Here is a 22121-nt window from a genome sequence, read left to right as displayed (position 1 = left end):
GGAAGAATAACATTTAGGGCAAGAGCTCTCATTAAAAGTATATTGAAAATCTCCTAGTATAACATTTTTCTTCATAGAGCTAATATGCCATTACACAAGGTGAAATAATCATCTTCAAATGCTAATGAAGAGACTTCATGCAATAAAACCCCTATGAGCAGAGTCTGTAATAAATATTCTGAGTTTGAAAGATAGTGACATTTCTTAGACCCCTAAAGGCCTGGGAGCAGCAGTAACATGGCAGAATCTCAAGCTGACTTGTTGATCTGTGAGGCTCTTTTAAATGTACTTTTAAGGCTGCTTTCTCCCTAATCCTAAACACTTGACCTTTCAGTCTGATATTCTTCTGTATTATTAGATTAGATGATTAGTTATTAAATATACTGTCTCCAGTAAATAGGTAATTGTATAATGCAATGGCCTTCAGCTTTTCCAGGCCATGTTCCCATGACATTTATAGTTAGAACACTAAGTCTTTTTGTAGTGGGAATGTTTAACCCTTTCTGTGGGTAGCAGACTGTACAGGATCTCGCATTCCTGTGGACTGAATGAAGGGCAGTCAAAAAATGTACAGCTTCACGTTTTTGAGAGCCGTAGGACTCAAAGATCACAGAATTCTTATACATTTATGTCCGCATAATAACAGTGAAAAAAAAGTACATAAGCCAACAATTTCCCTGTGATATGCTAGGTGTGAAGGACATGATGTAGTTAATTACCAGGCTTTAGGTTGGCTGCTTGAGAAAAGTTTATAGCTCTGTTCGGCAATCAAAATCACACAGGTGGAGAAGTTTTAAATGTCTCTATTGGTTTTTGGCAAATTTTGCTTGCTGAGAAAGAGTGGTGATAGAGGAGGAAGAATAGTGGGGAAGACAGGACCTAGCAGGTTTTGGTCCCTTATTACATGCCAAAGTACATTCACAGACTTATTTAACCATCCTGGAAACGGAAACAAGTTTGTATTATTAGTTCTCATTTTGCAATTCAGGAATGTAAGGCTCAGAAAAGTTAAACTAGCTTAAGATCAAACACGGAGTAGTTGAATTGGAATTTGAACTTGGATCTGTTTAATTTCAAAGTTCCTGTACTGTCTTATATCTCACTGTCTTCCTTTCATTGAGTGCTTACTATGTGTAGATGTGATATTACTTCTGTTAAGAAAGCAGGGGGAGGGAGGAGCGGAAATGGTCAGGAAAATCTAAGTATCAGTGATTCACCTGATGTCTTTTTAATTGTGTTTTTACTGTGTTCCTGGCAGAACACTATGAAGAATACAAGAGATGTATGCAGACACAGTTACAGACCCTCCAATTGGAAGTCAAACTTGATTTGAGAAGGCAAAGCAACACATACAAAACAACTTTTAAATTGGGTCCTATGAATGACAGTTCAATCTCTGCCTTAGGAAGATCCCCTGAAGAAGGAAATGGCAACCCACTCTAGTGTTCTTGCCTGGAGAATTCCATGGACAGAGGACCCTGGTGGGTTACAGCCCATGGACTCCAAAGAGTCGGACATGACTAAGTGACTGAGCGCACACACAATGATTAAGTCTCAAAGTTCACCAAGATTGAGATAAGTATGGTGTGCTGATGATTACTGGAACCCAAGGGCCTATGATCTCATAATGTAGCCAAGATTTGGATAAAAAGGACTTCAGGTGTGAAGTGTCAATGATGTGAGCCCAGGCTTGGTATTCATGTTGCAGAGGGGACATGAGCCTGGCGGAGGAGGAGAAGGTCTGATCACTTTCCTCTCCCTCTCTGGACCTCCAGAGCACTGGGGCTCCTCTCATAATACTTGTACCACACTGAAGTTATTGACCACACACACTGCGTACATATCCATCCACATTTTCACATGAGCTTCTTGAGAGTAGGGATATTTATTATCTATCTTCTTTTCCCCAATGCTTAAAGCAGTGCATGGTGCCCACAGATGCTCAATAAACACTTGTGAAATGGATGGATGGAAAGTGGTTGCTGGATGAAAGGTGGAATGATAGTAGGTAAAAGCTAGAGCCAGATTGGCACAGAGGGGAAAAAAAATGTAAAAAAGATCTTGATTAAGTTAATGAGATAATTGCAGTATTTCTGAAGGGGTTAGAATGGTGAGAAACAAGCAAAACCAAAGCAATTAGAGTCTGGAGCAGTAAAATTGAGAAAGGGGAAAATGAAGAATTAGAAGTCAAGGAGCAGTGAGCAACAATGGGCTTTGGTTAGAAGTCTGATGAAGAGAGAAGGGAAGGCAGGGATCCTACAGGAGGAAATGTGGGACGCAGGGGAATGATCTTGTTTTAGGTAATAGTGAGCTACTTTTAGACTCGCTATATTGCAGATTTTAAACATAAATAACTATATTGAATTTAGGGTGATTTTGGGTATTTGGACATGTTAGTATATATGAAAAGACTGTAGGGGTATGGATGAGGATGGATGCATAGGTTCAAGCCTCTACCTGTTGGAGGCAGAGTCCAAGTATGTCTGGGGGTGAATGATTGCCTCGTAAGCTCCCAGAGATTACAGTTTCTGCCTGGGAGCCACAGGCAGGATTTGAGGAATGAAGCGATCCACTTGATTTAGTTCACCATGAGATCTCCTAAGGCCTTGATGTGTGATTTCAATCTCCGATTAATCAAATTAAATTCATTTTTTTTGAAGCCTTTTGAACTGGTGGTTAGTGATCTGCAGACATTCTGATCGGCTCCCAGTGCATCGATTCCTATCCTGGTTGGTGGGACCTGCTTCCTGTATATCAATGGGGTGGGGCAGAGGAAGGTACACACACACACACACACACACACACACACACAACGTTCACACATCACCAGAGGATTCTGTGTACTCAGCACACGGCCAAGACATTGGTTAGTGTTCTTATCATACCACATCACACCTGTCTACAGACAAGGAATACAAACCACAAGACACTTGACTCTACTAACATCAGGAGCCAAGCCCAAACCATGACTCAGAACCTGAGACTTTAGTAACTTCTCCTGGTCATGAAGGCATTCCTTTTTTTTTTTTTTTTTTTGAGGGATGATTGACATAAAGTGATATTAGTTTCAGGTGTGTACAACATGATGCTTTGACAGTTGTATATATTGTGAAATGATCACTACAATAAGTCTAGTTAACATCTGTCACCATATTTAGTTATAAAAATCTTGTTTTCTGGGATGAGAACTTTTAAGACCTACTCTTTTAGCAACTTTCAAATATTTAATGCAGTGCTATTAACCACAGTCAGCATGCTGTACTTTACATGCCCCAGGGCAGCCCTTCTTCGAATTTGAAACAAACTCATAAATAAGAACCCCCTCCCTACCAACACCTCGAAACAATGTGGTGGACAGAGAGTTCTGTATTTCATAGGAGATGCCTGCAGAGATTGCAGTAAGTTTCCAAAAATAAAAGAACAAACAGTTCCCCTTACACTTATTTGTTATGATAGCTACAGGACCAAAAAGAAACTCATACCATCCTGGGGGGACAGAATGCACAAGGATTTGATTTTGCTCATTTTCATAAACATCATGGAGCATCGTTGGCTCTGAATCCTACAGAGTCATCTTGGCATATTTATAGGACTCAGACCCACATCGGTGCATCAGGAAGGTTTCAGGTTTGGAGAACAGGTTTCCCTACTGACAAATAGCATAATTAGGCATAATGTCTTAAGTGAACATATTAGCTTGGGCTTTTAACAGTGTGCAAGCCTTGGCTTCCGCAATAACCACCTAATCTTGTGTGGGAGCCATCCCAGGCTTCACTTGAACACAGGCGCTATGCGTACACCTGCAGACCAAGCTGGGAATGGGTTTATTTATATTGTCCTTGTTAGTCATGCAGCCTGTGTGCAAACAAAACAACATTATTCTTATCTCCTCAGAAAGTTTAATTCATTAATAATTAAAAGCTAGTGCAGAAAGAGGGCCAGACCTGGGGAGAGGTTCATCCTAGCACAGCAGCCCTGGTCAGAGATTTGCAGGGGCAACTCTCACAGATAACGGCACCGTGATGTTTGCTGGATTGTTTTTCATATAGACTTTACTCATGGAAGGATGATCTTCCTGTAACTTAATAAGATAATGTCGCCAACAATCTCTTCAAAAAACACCCTGTTGAAACTTGCTGTCCTTGGGCTCTTGCCAGAGCCCATTCCTGCCTCCTGCCTGCTGTCTGGCTTGTTTTTAGCAGTGGTTGCCTCTGGGCCGGGTTTGTGTTCTTGAAGAACTCAGTTCAGGATGGTCCTAGCAGCTGATGGAAGCCTCCAGAGCAAGTGAGTTCAATTTAAAACGGGTGGGCTTGAGCACATGCTCTGTCATCTGAAGGGCAGGGAACCAGAACTCCAAACCTGGATTGTTCTATCATAAGTCATAGTCAAGGCCACGTGTCATAACTGGGGAAACCGTGGAATAGAGGAGGGGCTGGGGAAGGGGACATGGGAACCGTTTGTTCTTTCTGCTCAGGTTTTCTGTAAACCTGAACCAGCTCTATGAAATTAAGTCCACTATTAAAAACAAACCAGGAGTCAGGCTCACCCATGGTTCTGGGCTGTGAGAGGCCAAGATTGATTTGAAAAGGATTTTTCTTCCTCACCATAGGTGCTAGAACAGGAAGAAGCCCAGAGATTCGCAGGGCTACACCCAGGACAGAGAATTAGCAATAAAAAATGCCCTCTCCTCTGAGTTTTGGAGGCCTCCATGGGTAGGATGGAAAGTGAGACTTTACCCGGCTGAGAGGGGTGACTGGGCTTAGTGCCACTTGAGTTTTGCCTGACCTTGGAGCAAACAATATATGCATTTATCTGTTTGGTATTGCATAGGTGGGTTTGACACTTGATTAAATGTTTTAGTTTTCAACTGCTTAGCTTTATATAGGTCAGCCTTTGTGCTGGAGAAAGAATTTGTACTAAAAACAATAAACAGCTTTGGAAATAGGTTGGATCTAAAATAAATTAGGTTAATATTGCAATATTATGTCTTAGGCTAAAGGGGACTTCAGTCATCATCTGGTGCAAACCTTGTCTGCTCTTAAATGGGCATGAAAGAGTTAAATAATAAAGCCCCAGCAGGGAGGGTAGTGGAACTTTTAATCCCAGCTGCTGCCCCTGGGGGTGAGAGGAGGAGATATTTGATAGTCCAAAGCAGAAAGTAAATATAGAGTAAATTACTTCCATGTAATTGGGGAGATTATTTCAAGTAGATTGCAACTTGGAAATGGATTGCTTCTTTTCAAAACCAAGGGTGACTTGTATATCTCCCACGGTGGCTTCAAGGTAGCACTGAAGGAGAGCACAATTCTCAGCTTTCAAGGGCAACTATAACTAGTATATTTTATAAAGTCAAAACAACACATCTTGGATCCTCGCATTACTCAGATCTGTGCAGTAGTTAAGAGGAACAGAAATATAGACACATATAGAAAAGTGGCCAACAGTAATATACCACCTTAAAAATCTGAACTATGAGTCTTACACAGAAAACAGAAAACTCTTTGCAATTAATATAATTGCCCTCGTTCAAGGAAATGGTCAATTTGACCTGAAATGGTGTGGAAAACCATGGGAGGGAATCTGTAGAGACACCTAAAAGAACTATTATACATTTTTTCATACATTGAGGCCAGTTTTCCTAGTAGTTTCCATGCTTTGGTTTCAGTGCTCTTTCTTGAAGCTAGTATGAATAGGTTCTAATTTTGTGTCCACGCAATAGTCTTTCCCATTTTTGTCTCCTCTTCTTAAATATGTAGACTCTAGAATCAGAGAAACCTTGTTGAGACTCAAGGCTGCCTTCATCTATTACCTGAGTTTGGGCAAACTGCCTGGCCTCTCTCAGCCTTTTCTTATTTGTAAGGGGGATAATACTGATATTTGCTTCACAGGCAAAATGTTGTGAGGATCTAACAAGAAAATTCATGTGAAGTGCTTGTCACCTAGTTCCTTTTATGATTATGATGATAAACCCATATTATTATTTCTCATATGATATCCTATTTAGCTTACTCACCATTCAATTTTTCTTTAACTTATTCAGTGTGTAGCATTCAGAATTGAACAAAATGCTCCAGATATGGGCTTATATCAAGAGTGCAAACCAGATGACCACCTTCTTCATTTTAGGTTCCTTACTTCTGTTGAATTATAATTGGTTATAACCCATTAGAGTATTAAATGTTTTTGTTTATGTTTTATCTTTTTTGTGGAGAGAGAGGATGGCTACCCCAGTCAAACTGCCTAGTAAACCCTCTCCTTTGCTGTTGTACTTCGGTAGCTTTAGACCCTGGTGCAGGACCTCACATTTATTTCATTACATGTGATCTATTATATGTTAGTTCTTCTTTTAAATCTATGCAATCCATTTGTTTATTCATTCATTTATTATTGAAACTTTAAAAAATATATTTATCATGGACCGGGCTCAGTACCAGTTTTTTTCCCTACTCTGTTATTTTTAAATTCATTGGAGTTTTAGTAGAGCACAGTTTTTATGTCTTCAGGCAAACTGTTGCATAACATGTTAGGCTAAGTGCTAGAGCACAGGCCTAAGGTATGTCTTAGAAACTCTCCTCAGGCTGACGGATGCTGTTAGGGTGCTGTAGTTTAACCATTATGAATCCATCTTACTGTGGTATCATTTGGCACAAATTACATTTCAACTTGACCAGCAGGAAATCTCGAGACCCTCTCAGAATTCTTGCTCAAGTCCAGATTCACTAGACCCACCTAGTAGACTCATTCAATACTCTTATCAAGATAAAAAGATTAATCTGATGTGATTTCCAAGTGAAATTAGTCTGGCTTGTATTCAAAAAGGGCTCAGAGGACATATTTTCACAACACATTCTAACATTTTGAAGAATTTAAATAAAATAGATCATAGTACCTAAAACATATGACAGCTATCTGTTTCAGATGCTCATCCTCACCAGCATAGAAAGTCGAGGATGTCAGTGAGAGAATTGGGCAGATAAACTAGGTTAAAAAAAATCCACCCTCAGATACTGCCCTTACCTTGGTTGTAGAGCACTTGCTTTATATTTACTAAGTTTTTTATATGTATTTCTCCCCTTTTGAGCTCTTATGGTCAGGGCCCTGCTTTTACTTCTCTCTTGTAATTTCTATTACAGTGTATGACAGAACATATGCTATGCCATGCTAAGTCACTTCAGTCGTGTCCGACTCTGTGTGACCCCATAGATGGCAGCTCTCCAGGCTCCCCCATCCCTGGGATTCTCCAGGCAAGAACACTGGAGTGGGTTGCTATTTCCTTCTCCAATGTATGAAAGTGAAAAGTGAAAGTGAAGTCGCTCAGTCGTGTCCGACTCTTAGCGACCCCATGGTCTGCAGCCTACCAGGCTCCTCCATCCATGGGATTTTCCAGGCAAGAGTACTGGAGTGGGGTGCCATTGCCTTCTCTGTGACACAACATAGGTGATCCTTAATTCTTTTAAAATTGATATACTCAAGGTTTATTTGTAAACCTAATGCCCAGCCAATTACAGGACATGGCAAACAAAGAAGAGTTCTATAGGTCCTAGGGCATTCCTAGAAACTTTTAGAGGCTTAGGAGACATGCTCCTTACATTCTATGAAACTGCCAAATGACTAGCAACCGAGTCCAATGAGTGAGAAGTAGTGAAATGGCCTCCTCTAAATATGGGGAACTTGGTGGTCATTTTTATTTTTTGTCATTACTAGGATTTGGGAATTCTAGGGGAAAAACTGCATGTTAAAAAATAATTTCCCCAGATCAGAAGGGGAAAGTGATTTTTTAACATGCAAGAGAGGAGCAACTAAAAAAAAATGTTGGTTAGATGAATAAATAGTGCTTGTGAAAGTGCACCTTACACTGTGAAACCTTTCATAAATGGAGAGATGATGCAAATGATGGCTTACTAGGCTCAGAAATTGAAATAGGAGTCTTGTCTTAATGTTCCACATACACATTTTCCCTTTGAATAATGTATTTGTTTCAATGGGAAAAGTATTGGGACACTGAATACTTTTTAAAAGATAAATCAAAATGTGCTTGCCCATTTTTTATTACTGCCTGCTTCATTTGACCTTCTGCCTTTTGTTGGTAAACATATATATGTGTACTTAATATTGTTGTTCTAGTTACCCTCTTACTTTCCCATCTTAACCAACTTCAGTCTGCTATTCTGATTTGACTTAGACTTTCCAGTTCTTAGACTGTCAGGATTTCAAAGATGCATTTTTATAAATCAGTTTCTTTGAAAGCACTTGAACCAGAAGTCAAATGGCATGACGTAACCAACAGTTTTTCAATGGAGAAATGAAAATTCTCAATAATGACAAATAAGGAATCTAACCTACTGACACCAATTTGGTTACACTGTATTGATTTCTATAAAAATATTATAAAAGAGAGTGCTACACATATTCTACTGATCAAATTATAAGTACACTTAGCAAAGAAAGAAATAGTGCCAGATACAAGAGTTTGTCTTAGCGTGTCACCTACTATTAGTTATCCCTCACTGATTCAAGTATTTTCCTGGATTCAGGTGGGTCAGGCTGTCAAGGTGGAACCCCGAGGCTGCATGTGGCTGTGGATACAGAATTGAGTGGGCATGATCTGGAGATACAGCAGGTGAGTTCAGTATGTCAAGAGCAGAAAAAATGGCCCTACTACTTTCTCAGTGATCATGATTACCAGGGTATAAAAACAATTCCAAAAGCTCCTGTAAGTGTCTCAGTTTCTTACTCAGAGCCTCAGGATCTTTTTTGTTTTTTTTTAAATAATTTTTATTATTATTATATATATATTTTTTTACTTTACAATATTGTATTGGTTTTGCCATACATCAACATGAATCTGCCACAGGCGTACACGTGTTCCCCATTCTGAAACCCCCTGACCTCCATCCCCGTACCATCCCTCTGGGTCATCCCAGTGCACCAGCCCCAAGCTTCCTGTATCCTGCATCGAACTTGGACTGGCGATTCGTTTCTTATATGATATTATACATGTTTTAATGCCATTCTCCCAGATCATCCCCCCTCCTCCCTCTCCCACAGAGTCCAAAAGACTGTTCTATACATCTGTGTCTCTTTTGCTGTCTCGCATAGAGGGTTATCATTACCCTCTTTCTAAATTCCATATATATGCGTTAGTATACTGTATTGGTGTTTTTCTTTCTGGCTTACTTCACTCTGTATAATAGGCTCCAGTTTCATCCACCTCATTAGAACTGATTCAAATGTATTCTTTTTAATGGCTGAGTAATACTCCATTGTGTATATGTACCACAGCTTTCTTATCCATTTATCTGCTGATGGACATCTAGGTTGCTTCCATGTCCTGGCTATTATAAACAGTGCTGCGTTGAACATTGGGGTACACGTGTCTCTTTCAATTCTGGTTTCCTCGGTGTGTGTGCCCAGCAGTGGGATTGCTGGGTTGTATGGCAGTTCTATTTCCAGTTTTTTAAGGAATCTCCACACTGTTCTCCATAGTGGCTGTACTAGTTTGCATTCCCACCAACAGTGTAAGAGGGTTCCCTTTTCTCCACATCTTCTCTAGCATTTATTGCTTGTAGACTTTTGGACCACAGATACATTCCAGAGTTGTTTTTTGGCTGTTTCACCTATTCATGTGTAAACTAATGAAAATGGGTGGTGGGTTGGGCAGACTGGATGAATCTCCTCAGGTCCTTCATTCCACCTGAGCTACATGTGCCAGGAAGAGCCCCTTATACCAAGTCAGCTTTGCTTATATATATTTTTTTGCTTTACACATGACAGCTTTGCACAGCTCAATGGGGACTTGACACTGTCATACACGTAGCTCTCACCCCTCTGTGCAGCTGGCAAATTGAGAATTTCTAGATTTAGGTGTTTAGGATGCCAATCTTAAAGAAGGAAAGGGGCCTTGTTTTGAGACTGCTTTGCCCGGCAAGCGCAAAATCTTTACTTAACTTGAATGCTTACTGTGGCATATTTTAGAGGTGGGCAGGTAGAGATACTAAAGAGGAATGCTAAGGAAACCCCAGGTCACCCCTAGATTCTTCTCATGGAACCCAGATTTAGTAAATACTACAAAGCCTTCACGCCTTCATAGTGTTGTAAGAAGCATGAGGGTTTTTTTTTTTTTTTTGAAAGTCTGAATTCACTCCAGGTAAGTGGTTTTCAAAGTGTTGTCCTATTGCACTAGAATATCAGGGTTGGTAGTGATGGTGGTAGTAGGGAGGATTTCCAGGAAGGGAGAGTCTGCATTTTTAATAAGCATCTTAGAGCTTAACCCTGAGTAAGGTTTGGAATTATCATCTATGAAAAGATTCACAAGATCTCTTGTTGCTCTGATGTATGGAATTTCTTCATTTTTGCACATTTTTCAGCTTTTGGTTTTGATTATCTCTTTATAGTTTCTTGGGATAGGAATGCCTCTCCTGGATTATTTTCCTCACTGGGTCTAGGACATCTTCTGCATCTTTCTGAATGAGTTGTACTGTCAGAGTCCCTAGAAACCTTTCATGGTCCATCTAAGAAGGAGATGACCTGCATTTATAGCACACAGAATAGGCAGTGGTGGGATTTCCAGGTGGCGGTAGTGGTAAAGAACACACCTGCCAATGCAGGAGACATAAAGAGATATTGGTTTGATCCCTGAGTTGGGAAGATCCCCTGGAGGAGGTAGTGGCAACCCACTCTGCTGTTCTTGCCTGGAGAATCCCTTGGACAGAGGAGGCTGGTGGGCTATAGTCTATAGGATCGCAAAGATTTGGACATGACTGAAGTGACTTCACATGCACACACGCATAGGCAGTGATCTTGGGCAACAAGAAAAGCATAATGTCAATAATATTTTGGGAGGGAAATAGCTCTAATACTATATAGTTGAATAATCTACAATTCACAGTTAAGTTCAATTAAATTGCATGAATTCATAAGTTACATAATCTCATCAATTCTCACAACTTGATGTGAAGCTAGGTACTGTTACTCCTGTTTTACAGATTAAGAAATTGAGGATGGCTCTCTACTCCTATCCTGCAAATAGGTTCATCTGTATCATTTTTCTAGAGAAGAGACTTGTGGACATGGGGTAGGGGAAAGGAAAAGATGGGATGAATTGAGGGAATAGGATTGACATATATACACTGAGGAGTTACCCCGCATCTGAGGTCAGGGGCGGCGGCCAGGACGAGCTACCCCACACCCCTAAACCCGAGGCCAAGGGCGGCAGTGAGGAGGAGCAACCCCACGACCGAGGCCAGGGGCGGTGGCCGGGAGGACCAATCCCATGTCCAAGGAGCTGTGGCTGTGTGGGCGCAGGACGGCCTAGAGGAGCTATCCCACTTTGAAGGTCAGGAAGGGCGGCCGTGAGGAGATACCCGTCATCCAAGGTAAGGAGCAATGGCTGCCCTTTGCTGGAGCAGCCGTGAAGAGATACCCCACGCCCAAGGTAAGAGAAACCCAAGTAAGACGGTAGGTGTTGCAAGAGGGCATCAGAGGGCAAACACACTGAAACCATACTCACAGAAAACTAGTCAATCTAATCACACTAGGACCACAGCCTTGTCTAACTCAATGAAACTAAGCCATGCCCATGGGGCAACCCAAGACGGGCGGGTCATGGTGGAGAGATTTGACAGAATGTGGTCCACTGGAGAAGGGAATGGCAAACCACTTCAGTATTCTTGCCTTGAGAACCCCATGAACAGTATGAAAAGGCAAAATGATAGGATACTGAAAGAGAAACTCCCCAGGTCAGTAGGTGCCCAATATGCTACTGGAGATCAGTGGAGAAATAACTCCAGAAAGAATGAAGGGATGGAGCCAAAGCAAAAAGAATACCCAGCTGTGGATGTGACTGGTGATAGAAGCAAGGTCTGATGCTGTAAAGAGCAATATTGCATAGGAACCTGGAATGTCAGGTCCATGAATCAAGGCAAATTGGAAGTGGTCAAACTAGAGATGGCAAGAGTAAACATCTACATTCCAGGAATCAGCGAACTAAAATGGACTGGAATGGGTGAATTTAACTCAGATGACCATTATATCTACTACTGCGGGCAGGAATCCTTCAGAAGAAATGGAGTAGCCATCATGGTCAACAAAAGAGTCCGAAATGCAGTACTTGGATGCAATCTCAAAAACGACAGAATGATCTCTGTTCGTTTCCAAGGCAAACCATTCAATATCACAGTAATCCTAGTCTATGCCCCACCCAGTAATGCTGAAGAAGCTGAAGTTGAATGGTTCTATGAAGACCTACAAGACCTTTTAGAACTAACACCCCCAAAAGATGTCCTTTTCATTATAGGGGACTGGAATGCAAAAGTAGGAAGTCAAGAAACACCTGGAATAACAGGCAAATTTGGCCTTGGAATACGGAATGAAGCAGGGCAAAGACTAATAGAGTTTTGCCAAGAAAATGCACTGGTAATAGCAAACACCCTTTTCCAACAACACAAGAGAAGAGTCTATACATGGACATCACCAGATGGTCAACATCGAAATCAGATTGATTATATTCTTTGCAGCCAAAGATGGAGAAGCTCTATACAGTCAACAAAGACAAGACCAGGAGCTGACTGTGGCTCAGACCATGAACTCCTTATTGCCAAGTTCAGACTTAAATTGAAGAAAGTAGGGAAAACCACTAGACCATTCAGGTATGACCTAAATCAAATCCCTTTTGATTATACAGTGGAAGTGAGAGATAGATTTAAGGGCCTAGATCTGATAGATAGAGTGCCTGATGAACTATGGACTGAGGTTTGTGACATTGTACAGGAGACAGGGATCAAGACCATTCCCATGGAAAAGAAATGCAAAAAGCAAAATGGCTGTCTGGGGAGGCCTTACAAATAGCTGTGAAAAGAAGAGAAGTGAAATGCAAAGGAGAAAAGGAAAGATATAAACATCTGAATGCAGAGTTCCAAAGAATAGCCAGAAGAGATAAGAAAGCCTTCCTCAGCGATCAATGCAAAGAAATAGAGGAAAACAACAGAATGGGAAAGACTAGGGATCTCTTCAAGAAAATCAGAGATACCAAAGGAACATTTCATGCAAAGATGAGCTCAATAAAGGACAGAAATGGTATGGACCTAACAGAAGCAACAGTTAGAACTGGGCATGAAACAACAGACTGGTTCCAATAGGAAAAGGAGTTCATCAAGGCTGTATATTGTCACCCTGTTTATTTAACTTACATGCAGAGTACATCATGAGAAATGCTGGACTGGAAGAAGCACAAGCCGAAATCAAGATTGCCGGGAGAAATATCAATAACCTCAGATATGCAGATGATACCACCCTTATGGCAGAAAGTGAAGAGGAACTAAAAAGCCTCTTGATGAAAGTGAAAGTGGAGAGTGAAAAAGTTGGCTTAAAGCTCAACATTCAGAAAACGAAGATCATGGCATCTAGTCCCATCACTTCATGGTAAATAGATGGGGAGACAGTGGAAACAGTGTCAGACTTTATTTTTCTGGGCTCCAAAATCACTGCAGATGGTGACTGCAGCCATGAAATTAAAAGACGCTTACTCCTTGGAAGGAAAGTTATGACCAACCTAGATAGCATATTGAAAAGCATAGACATTACTTTGCCAACAAAGGTCCGTCTAGTCAAGGCTATGGTTTTTCCTGTGCCCATGTATGGATGTGAGAGTTGGACTGTGAAGAAGGCTGAGCGCTGAAGAATTGATGCTTTTGAACTGTGGTGTTGGAGAAGACTCTTGAGAGTCCCTTGGACTGCAAGGAGATCCAACCAGTCCATTCTGAAGGAGATCAGTCCTGGGATTTCTTTGGAAGGAATGATGGTAAAGCTGAAACTCCAATACTTTGGCCACCTCATGTGAAGAGTTGACTCATTGGAAGACTCTGATGCTGGGAGGGATTGAGGGCAGGAGGAGAAGGGGATGCCAGAGGATGAGATGGCTGGATGGCATCACTGACTTGATGGACATGAGTCTGAGTGAACTCCAGAAGTTGGTGATGGACAGGGAGGCCTGACGTGCTGCGATTCATGGGGTCGCAAAGAGTCGGACATGACTGAGCGACTGATCTGATCTGATATACACTGCTGCTGCTAAGTCGTGTCCGACCCTGTGCTACCCTAGAGATGGCAGACCACCAGGTTCCCCTGTCCCTGGAATTCTCCAGGCAAGAACACTGGAGTGGGTTGCCATTTCCTTTTCCAATGCATGAAAGTGTAAAGTGCAAGTAAAGTCGTTCAGTCGTGTCCGACTCTTAGCGATCCCATGGACTGCAGCCTACCAGGCTCCTGCATCCATGGGATTTTCCAGGCAAGAGTACTGGAGTGGATTGCCATTGCCTTCTCCCATATATGCACTACCATGTGTAAACGAGATAGCTTGCGGGAACCCGCTGTAAAGCACAGGAAGCTCAGCTTGGTGCTCTGTGATGATCTAGTGTGGTGGAATGGTGCTGGTGGCAGGGAGGCTCAGGAGGGAGGGGATATGTGTATACACACAGCTGATTAACATTGCTGTACTACAGAAACTAACACAGCATTTTAAGGCAATTATCCTCCAATTAAAACAATCATAATAAAAGAAAAAAAATAAATTGAGAAGACAAGGCCCTACCATAGGTCAGCAGACTCGTCTATGGAAGAATGGGACCTGGAGTCAGGGTCTTCCCACAACTGGCCCTTGGATGCTGACACATGCCATACGATGGCCTCCTGAGTGGCTTTGGTGCGCATACATTGTAAGCTGATGCTGAGAACAAAGAGGTTGTGTCAGACCACTCAGTTTCTGATGTTTGTAATTTTGGTGGGGAAAACCTGCATTTAATTGCCATGGACATCCACTTGTTGAATGATCATTTTGTCTTGGGAAAGACGTTTCTGCGTTGGTCTAGCCTTCCCCGTCAGTGTCACCTGAGGCCTCACTATGTTTGAAACAGCTCTCACCCTTACTTAATTTGCCATTATATTACCCCAGGGAAGTCATGAATTAAGAATTCCAAAAACCTTTCTCCTCGTATCTGATTATGCTGTACTTACAGACACATCTAGTCACAGGTTTTTTAGACGTTTCCATGGCTTTATTTGGGGCTTCCCTGGTGGTTCAGAGGTTAAAGCGTCTGCCTGCAATGTGGGAGACCTGGGTTTGATCCCTGGGTCGGGAAGATCCCCTGGAGAAGGAAATGACAACCCACTCCCGTATTCTTGCCCGGAGAATCCCATGGATGGAAAAGCCTGGTGGGCTACAGTCCAGGGAGTCGCAAAGAGTTGGACACGACTGAGCGACTTCACTTAGACTTTCACTTTGAGGTGGCGCTAGTGGTAAAGAACTTGCCTGCCAATGCAGAAGACGTAAGAGACAAGGGTTCAATCCCTGGGTTTGGAAGATCCATTGGAGGGGGGCATGGCAACCCACTCCAGTATTATTTCCTGGAAAATCCCATGGACACAGGAGTCTGGTGGGCTACAGTCCATAGGATCACAAAGACACGACTTTGTGACTTAGCATGCACATTGCTTTATTTTGATCATCTTGATTTAATTCCTTCATTAAAGTCATCAAATTAAAGAAGAAAAAGATATCTTCTAGGCTCCTGCTAGATATCCCTGAAGACAGAAGCAGTAGGGAGTCCAGCCAGCTTCTGCCGTGACCTTCTGGTAATGGAGACACACTGTTAGGGCCTGCAGCCCCTAAGAACTAGATTCCTCTCATTGTCACACAATTCTTTATGTTGGGCTGAGACTTTCACACTTTAACTTCCGCACTCTGGTCCTTGTTCGGATCTCTTAGTAGAGACGTCTTGTCCCTTGTTTTCATGTGAGAGTTTTTCAAACACAGGAGCCAGTCATCATGTAGGTCCAGAGTCAGATGATTCAGAGTTGTTAGGGCTGAATTGCGTGTCCCTAAAGTTCACACACTGATGTCCTGACCCGAGAGATGGTGATGGATGGAGAAGCCTGGCGTGCTGCAGTCCTTGGGGATGCAAAGAGTCGGACACGACTTAGCGACTGAACAGCCTAACACTTCGGAATGTGACTGCACTTTTAGATGACGTCTTGAAAGAGGTAATAAATTAAAAGGAGGTGATTAGGATAGACCCTATTCCAACATAGCTGATGTCTTGATAGAAAAAATTAGGACAGCAAGACCTAGAAAGACACAGAAAAGAGACCAGGTGAAGGTCCAGGGAGAAGATGGCCATGTATAAGCCAAGGAGATGGGCCCCAGAAGAAACCAACCTGCCAGCATCTTGGCTAAGACTTCTAACCTCCAGGACTGTGAGAAAATAAATGTTTTTTAAGTCACCCAGTCTATGGTATCTTGTGGCAACCTGAGCAGACTAAGACAGGAGTTAAATATATATGGAGCTGGAGCCAAGGAGATAGGTTAGATCATCTAGAGAAATGTGTAGGGAGAGAGTGTAAGAGAACCATGGGGTAAAACCCTGCAGAGTAGTTACTGAGAGAAGAATTGTGAGAGGACAGTGAGAGAAGACAAGGGAAGAAAGGGTCCTTTGCTTCTTTTATATTGGGTTCTAAATTCCTTAACCTTGTGCCCACTTTTGTCAAAATTGTCTTTAGTGTTTAAAGACTCTCTTCTTTCCTTGCCCCCAAGCACCAGATTAAGAAGGTGTGGTTTTTAAATCGGAATGATTTTCATCACAACATTCAAAGTCATTGAATTAGGGGTTCATTCTCAGAAGCTACTTGAGGAATTTTTCAAAGTACACGTTTCTTTGACACAGCATATGAAATTCAATTTCAGTGTCATTTCATAGTGAGATACTAAAATATTTTATGAAGACAAACAAATAAACAAAACCCCAAGCCCCACATAACTCCCATGTGCTTCTGATGTGCCCATGGATTGACATACACTAATCCAGATGAAAGTAAAAATGAATTTCCTGAACATAAGTGGAAATAATGCCAGACCATTGTAGATTTCAAACTTCATGGAAAATTAAAAACTTCCCCTTTTTTGGAAGGATGTTTTATGAATCCAGTATATATAGCCTAAGTTTCCTATTCTTATTAGCTTATCACTTTCAGACTAATGTTGGAAATGATCATTGTCTGATGGCCTTTGGGGATGTTTATGTTCCTTTTCCCAGCAATGGGTTCCCTTGGCCAGCTGGCACTGTTCTTTTTCCATATTTCAGGATCTCAGTTTGAAACAAGCTATGATAGCTTTCAACAGTCAATCATATTGACCATTACATTATTCTTTGTGACTTGGGAGAATACTCCTGTTACCTCAAGTGCTCTATCTGCTGAGAATTAGGAACCATTTCTATGTAATAAAGAACTATCGATCACCGGGAAGTATACTCTTCCTTCTTGTGGAAGAAAACTTATGACATTGAACTTGATAAGAGCCATTATTTTCACAAGCTCAAATGAAACATGTCTTCTTTGTCTCCCCTCCCACCTCTGCAGGTTCAAGTATGCAGAGTAGACCAAATCGGAAAGAAGGCATCACTTTAGACTGAAACAAATCAGGGCTAACCAGGTAATCAACTTCTGTATAAAAACAATGAATTGTGCTACTCTGACTTAGCTGTTTCAAAGAAACTCCAATGTGCTCTTTATTCATTTCTGGATTGTTTCAAACCAGTGTCCAGTAGGGTCTTGAAAATAACCAGAATAGCTAGACTCTGTTACTTTAGTTCAGGTATTTAGGAATATTAAGTTCTGAGTAGGTTGGTGAAAGTGAAAGTGAAGTCCCTCAGTAGTGTCTGACTCTTTGTGAACTCATGGACTGTAGCCTAACAGGCTCCTCAGTCCATGGGATTTTCCAGGCAAGAATACTGGAGTGGGTTGCCATTTCCTTCTCCAGTGGATCTTCCTGACCCAGGGATCGAACCTGGGTCTCCGGCATTGTAGGCAGACGCTTTACCGTCTGAGCTACCAGGGATTGCAAGGTAGGTTGGTAGAGCTGACTATAAAGGACGCTTAAAACATCACAGTGGGACTGTAGAGGGGAGCCTGTCCTGAAATTTGCCAGGTCTGCATTGTGGATACTGACTTGACTGGTTCCTCTGATTTAAGGATGATGAAAGTATACTTTGCTGCCCCAAGTTATATTTTATCCATGTCTCTGACACTCCACCTCCAAAGAGTCATTCCTTTGTTTTTCTTTGCTTCACTCAAATTGAAAATTGTTTTGGTTTGTGCAAAATACAAAACTACCATATGCAAGCAAATACATTAAGGTAGTGATTAGCTTTGCTTTCCAGTGACTAAAAGGAACTAGTTGAGCTAGAAGAAACTTGCAATTTCATCATTGGGAAAGAAGGAAAGGTTTGCTAAGTAGGTGAAGGGAAAGCACAGAGAGAAGAAGAAGGGGCCAGCTGACATTTTTTGCCCACTTGGAAAATTTGAACGGGGCCAACTGCCCACTCGAGCTTCCCAGATGGTGCTAGTGGTAAAGATCCTTGCCAGTGCAGGAGCTGTAAGAGACACGAGTTCAGTCCCTGGGTTGGGAAGATCTCCTGGAGAAGGGCATGGCAGCCCACTCCCATATTCTTACCTGGAGAATTCCATGGCAGCTACAGTACATAGTCACACAGAGTTGGACACAAATGGAGCAACTTAGCACATATGAAAGTGCCCACTAAATACTGCTTAAAAACAAAACAAGCAACATATCTTTGAGAGCACTTTATTGCACTATTTCAGTAATTGTACTGGCCAGGACTCAGCAAGACTAGACTTAGGAAGGGTGGTTAACATTTCAGCTCTAGCATGACTTGTAAATCATGACATTGATTTGGGCACAGAGGCTAGAATATTTGAGGAGTTCCCTTCAAAGCTCAAACACAGAGGGCAGAAAAGAGAGTTGGTCTTTAATATCACATTCCCCGTTTTGTAAGTTTGAGCTTGAGTTATGAAGCATCAAAGATCATTTTGTTCCTGCATTCGATTTTCTTCTTTTCACTTAGAAAAGACCTTTTAGGCCAACGACCACTTGAGATGTCCCTGATTCCTCCGTGTTTCACTCACTGGCTCCTGGCTCCTGGAATCTGTTGGACCTGTATTTGCATTCATCATTTCTCAGGAGGGAAATGATTCTAGTGACCTCACTGTGGGGAGACAGGAGTTTCTGGTGAGTCATCAAACTGCCAGGCTGTTCTATGTAAGTGGGCTCTTGGCTCTGGATTAGGAAAGGAATGCCTTCACCGGGTAACACTGAAACATCTTGGTGAACTCGCTAAGTGCGTGGGGTACCCTAACCACCGTTTTTGGTGGGAAGATCAGGCTGTCACTTGTACTTCACCTTCAGAATTCTCCTCTGCTTGAATTAAGCTCTGCAGGCAGTGTCCTGGATTGTGAGAAGGATAGAGACCCTGAAGACATGCTGGCATTTATTCCTCACACTGCTCCTGAGGACACACAGGAGAGTGTTCTGGCCAAATTAACCAGTTATCGGTTCCCCGAATAACTTCGGTTTTGGACCCCTGACTTGCCTCTGTGAGTAAGTGAGAGGTTATCTTCCCTGCGTACTTTTGCCTCTTGGCTTTCCTGTCACTACACGAACATTCAGCCCACAGATTTCTGTTATCTAATCAGGTGCATCGGTCTGTGGTGGAGACAAGAAGGGAGGAACGCCCCTCTGACTCAGGTTTTGCACAAACAAAACTCATCCTTGTTAGCAAAGGCAGGAGGAGTACCCATGGCTGCTCAGATCAGATTTTCTCCCCACACTCTGTAGGGCAGTGCAGATGGGTGGGTTTTTACGGCAAGATAAGCAACTGGAGGGCTCCACTTGGGTATGCTAAAAAAAATTAAAATGTCAATATTTACACATGACCTTCAAGGCTCTTACACTCTTGCTTTCTTAGGATTCAGTACAGACTGCGTTTTCTTTAGCCTGTTACCAACAGCTTGGAAATTCAGTTAGAGGACATAACCCAAATGTTCTCCAAATGTTCCTCCCAAATGGTCATCGTGAAAAGTGCTGTTTTAAGGCGTGCAACCTTTCTGCACTAAGAGAGGGCTGTCGTCCTGCTTACCCAACTGCGGGGGAATTATCTGGAGATTAAAACCACCGATGATAAAGATAGTGCTGCCAAGCTGCTTTAATTTGTTGATAACTAAAGCACAAGAGGCCTCTTACAGGCTTCTCGAAGCCTCACTATTGTGTAGTGCACATTCAACCCTTGCTTGTGTGCTGACACAAACAAATAAATGCGATCATAACGGTTGAAATGTAGTTAGAAACACAATTGAGAACATCTGTATTGTAAGCAGAAATAAATTAGAAATACTGAAGTGTTGTGTAGCTGTGAAAACGAAGGAATAAAAAAATAACCCACAGTACCTGGATTAAGTGGTTATAAATAATGTATAAAGCAAAAATCTCATTACCCCCTGTGTAAACTCCCCCCTCAATGAAATATATTTTATGAATGTAGTAACACTGTAATAACCAAAGCATTTGTTTTTCCCCACAAACTTTCCATTTCATAACTGGGAGATTGTTTGGATTTACAAGTTCAGGACAAAACATCCCCGAATTTACTGGTTTTGCTTTCTTCCTTGTGACCTTCAGCCCCGGGACTCTGTGGGGCTCTGCACGCCTTATCAGAATGCTGCTTTGCACATGTGAAAGTTTTCCCCAAATACCTTTCTGTAAATATGTTAACAGAAGTGAATACAAATCCCCTCAGCTCTGGGGAAAGGGCCTTGAAACTTGCATTGCAGTGCCCGTGGGGAGGGTAGGAGGCGTGCTTCCTGCCCAGGCCTACGTCACCCATGTGACTCCTGGAGTCCAGGCCACTGTCAATAAACTCAATCATGTTGTCTGGATCACTAAATAAAGTGACAGTTGCCAGATTAGCGAGTTTGTCCAGCTGAGCTATGGGGCCATTACACGGGGGGCCAGAATTTTCCACCGGGCACTATCCTCAGCATAGCCAGGATCCAAGGGGAGCCTGATTCTCTGCACACTCACTCACCCCTGCAGCTCTTCCCTCTCCAGTTTCTTGGTTCTTTTTTTTTCTATCATAAACCCATAGTCAGACTCTGGAACATCATGAGACCCAGTGGCATGCTCAAGGGTTAAGCATGACTCTGGTGTCCTGTTGTTTATGAAACCCAGTTCTTCTGAGTCATGCAAGCTGAACCCTCATATCTTTAAGAGATGCTAGGGAGGGAGGTAAAGTGGAGGAAGCTGGCTCATTACAACCTTTTATGTAACAGGAGACACCCTAAGCCTAATCGGCTCCTACCTCAAATACCTTGTGATTCCTTCTGAGCTTTTAATTAATGAGTTAACGTACATCCTATCTGGCTCTCTTGGAGTCCTTGGAATGGTTCCTCAGTGAACCACAGATATCCACAAAGATAACTGTCTGATTTCTAGCCTGAAGCCTGGTCAGGTGCTGCTCCACTCTCATGACTTGTGACCATGTTCTATTTCTGCCTCACCCATTGGAGGTGGCTAAGCCACTAAGCAGAATGACCCCATTAGATTCCCTTCTGGTAAGAAGTCACTCATGGACTCATCTTTGGAGTCACATTGAGAAACATGTAATTTCTCCTTGTTCAGGTATGCAGCTAGTGGGGGAAATTACTAGGTTATGAGTCAGAAGATTGTTCTGATGTCTTCTTGAATCTACCTGAGTGACTTTGGATTCATCCACCTCGGAGCCTCACTTATTATTGGAAATGGGGATAGTATTACCTCACACTTTTCACTTCAATGTGACCTAAATAAGGTCACACACATAAAAGGGCTGTTTATGTGCTGTTATTGAATGGTTTAGAGCGTTACATGTTATTGAAGGGTATGGGGTTATTTGTCTTTGTTCAGGCTACCATAACGAAATACACCACACTGAGTAGCTTGTCAGCAAAAAAATTCATTTCTTTAAGTTCTGGAGGCTGGAAGTCTGAAATCTGGGAGCCAGCGTGGTTGTGTGAAGGCTCTTTTCTGGTTGTAGACTTCTCAGCTTCTGACTGTGTCTATGCATGCTGGAGTAGAAGGGAGGATCTTTCTAGAGCCTTTTCAAATTTAAATTTACTTATTTTTAATTGGAAGATGATTGCTTTACAGTATTTTTAGTTTCTGCCATATATCAACATGGATCAGCCATAGGTATACATATGTCCCCTCCTTGAACCTCTCCCCTGCCTCCCACCCCATC

At 42.1% G+C, this 22121-nt stretch overlaps 1 long non-coding RNA gene across 1 annotated transcript; it reads left to right on the top strand.

Annotated features, from left to right (window-relative positions):
- The first annotated feature begins 3945 nt into the window (after positions 1-3945).
- Positions 3946-20642, top strand: LOC139182203 (uncharacterized). The gene is made up of 4 exons (XR_011565815.1): positions 3946-4284; positions 8535-8620; positions 17410-17482; positions 18915-20642. It is a non-coding gene; the product is annotated as an uncharacterized lncRNA (long non-coding RNA).
- Positions 20643-22121: the final 1479 nt, after the last annotated feature.

This window comes from Bos indicus, chromosome 3, assembly GCF_029378745.1.
Source record: "Bos indicus isolate NIAB-ARS_2022 breed Sahiwal x Tharparkar chromosome 3, NIAB-ARS_B.indTharparkar_mat_pri_1.0, whole genome shotgun sequence".
In the NCBI taxonomy this organism is placed as follows: domain Eukaryota; kingdom Metazoa; phylum Chordata; class Mammalia; order Artiodactyla; family Bovidae; genus Bos; species Bos indicus.
This window is presented reverse-complemented; position numbering and strand designations above follow the sequence as displayed.